The sequence below is a fragment of the Schistosoma mansoni genome, chromosome 1 (assembly GCF_000237925.1).
Source record: "Schistosoma mansoni strain Puerto Rico chromosome 1, complete genome".
NCBI classification, from domain to species: domain Eukaryota; kingdom Metazoa; phylum Platyhelminthes; class Trematoda; order Strigeidida; family Schistosomatidae; genus Schistosoma; species Schistosoma mansoni.
In genome coordinates this window covers 3,157,330-3,160,247 of record NC_031495.1, presented here as the reverse complement: position 1 = coordinate 3,160,247, position 2,918 = coordinate 3,157,330, and positions in this window count along the sequence as shown.

Sequence of the window (2,918 nt, the reverse complement as noted above, 5' to 3'; positions counted from 1 at the left end):
CTCAATATTACAAATCCACGACCCCCACCAAAGGGATTTGGACCCGAGACCTTCAGTCTCGCACACAAACGCTTAATCTGTAGACCACTGAGCTGGCATTCAACAGTGTTAATATTTAATTTCAAACAATCCACGAAATTGCGCGACCATCTTCCATTGTCTGAGGTAGATACTTGACTCTACCTGACACGGATTAGCTTCACTGGTCACGGTTAAGCTTTCGCTCATGAAAATAATGGTCCCGGGTTCGAATCCCTTTGGTGAGGGGTCATGGATTCGTGCTGTTGACGAGTCCCATACTAGAGCGAAATACTTCTATGTTTTCCATGAATTCAACTATTAAATTACTACAATCTCCACAAAACCCCCTTTTTGATAATATTCCGTATTTATTACAAATCAATCATAATGATACTAGCATGTCTCATAGGATATTAAGAGGACTGTAGGTCTTTTTCTTTACCTCTATTAATAAATTTTGAAACTATAACCGTAAATCTTTAGAAAGTGGTAATTAATCTTTTGACGCTATCGAAGCAAGTGATCATTATGTTTACGTTACCGACTTATGAGCCCGAATATATAAAGATACAACATAACGAGAAACTATTCATCAAGGGCTGTGATATCATTTACACATTGAACTAAACTTTTGATAGTGTGATTTCATTGTAAACCTACAGTAATGAACAGTTACGTTACTTGTGACAAAATATTAACACTGTCAGGTGACAGGTTTAAAGAGTGTAACGATGGAAGGTGCAACAAAATCTTCGGTTATGTAGGAACGGGTATGAAAAATAAGTTTAAACCACAGTTGTTTTAATGACACTTAAAACTTTCCAGAATATTCTGTTCGTATGAGATACCAGAAATTTTCTAAAATTTAATCGTTTCTTCTCTCTGGGGAACTTTCTTTTAACAGGTAAACTCTTTGAATATTGATTAACAAAGAGGATTCTCTTGAAACGTTCCAATTCAAGATGAAATAAATGTTCACTGTTCTTCAATTTCTTTAGATAATAGGAATTCATGATATAAATTATCTTTTGTACAGAAGAGAAAATACTGAAGACTAATTTCTTAAAAAGCTAAGGGGGAATTTATGAACTTTGATGTGTGTAAGTTAGCCAATAACTCACTAATAACATTCAGTGGGTATTATATTATGAATTCACTTGGTATTGTTTGTTTGAATCTTCCCATTGATGGTTAGGACTGCAATTGATCAGTCTCTTATTGGCCATATGTGCATACTGTGCGGTCTGCCTCGATATAGCCTTAATTCACAAGTATTCTAAGCAAAGATGGACACTGGCTATCAGTGGAATCCAGTTTGACGCGCGTTTCGTGATTGAGTGAGTGAGTGAGTGAGTGAGTAGTATGTGTTGTGTAGTGTGTAGTGTTGTGGTGAATAGCAGAGTGTATTTGCATGATGATGGTGAAATGGAATGTTGAAATTGATGAGTAAGTTTTGTGTATTTCCAATCATTTTCCGTGTGACCGAGTGGTCTAAGGCGTTGGATGGGGAACCACCTTTAAACGGCGCCGGTTCGAATCCCACCATCAACATACCTATTCACAACCACTAACATCACATTATCACATCACACACAATACTCACTATCACATACATACTACCACAATCACACAATCACAGCCCAACATCATCACAGACATCAACAACAACGAATACTACTACTACTACTACTAATATCTATATAAGTAGTATATATGGCGAGTCAGGAATAGAATGTGTGGCAGCAGAAATTCGTGAAGTTCCAGGAGGAAAGAACGGAACAGAAAGCGATTCGTATGAAATGAAGGAACAGTGAATTGTGAGACGATTGATTGACATTCGCAAAGGAACAGTCAAGGTTCATTGATATTTTGCAAATTAAGTATTTACTGTTTTCCTCTCACATTTTACTAAGATATTCTGCAATTTTCACTTCCAATACATTGGATTGTCCCCACTCGTGTTCTTGTTGTTGTTGTTGTTGTTCACCACACTACGACTATTACAATTACAACTACAAATACAACGAAAAAACAAAAACAGTACTACAACCACAAACAAAACCACAATCACCACGTCACACTCTCCACATTCTCACTCCCGTGTCCCCTGTTACTTCCACACTTCATTTAATTCATTCACAACACCGACCAGTCACAGTCACTTGCCTAGTCCCACTCACACACAACATCGTCTCCTCACTGTATCCAACTACTACTGTGATGTGTGCCGATTGCTGCTTAACTCAGTGTGAACTTGATTCAGCACGTGGGATGGCATGCAGACACATTGAGTGGACAAGTGTCAAACAGACAGGATGAAACACACTCTCCCTCACTGACTGATCGTCTGAACGTGTTACACTGCGTAGTTTGTCGAAGCAGACAGTGGTGGATGGATTGACACGGGGTGATGAGTGGTGAGTGGTTGTGTGGTTGATTGATTGAGTGTGTGAGTGAGTGAGTGATTGAGTGTGTGAGTGAGTGATTGAGTGAGTGAGTGAGTGAGTGAGTAGTATGTGTTGTGTAGTGTGTAGTGTTGTGGTGAATAGCAGAGTGTATTTGCATGATGATGGTGAAATGGAATGTTGAAATTGATGAGTAAGTTTTGTGTATTTCCAATCATTTTCCGTGTGACCGAGTGGTCTAAGGCGTTGGATGGGGAACCACCTTTAAACGGCGCCGGTTCGAATCCCACCATCAACATACCTATTCACAACCACTAACATCACATTATCACATCACACACAATACTCACTATCACATACATACTACCACAATGAGCCATTTGAACAGACAATCAACTAAAATTTATCGGGCAGTATTTAGAGTAACTCTTAACCATTTCCGAATTCCATCTGTCAAGTTGCGATATGGGCATTAAACTGAGTGATATGATG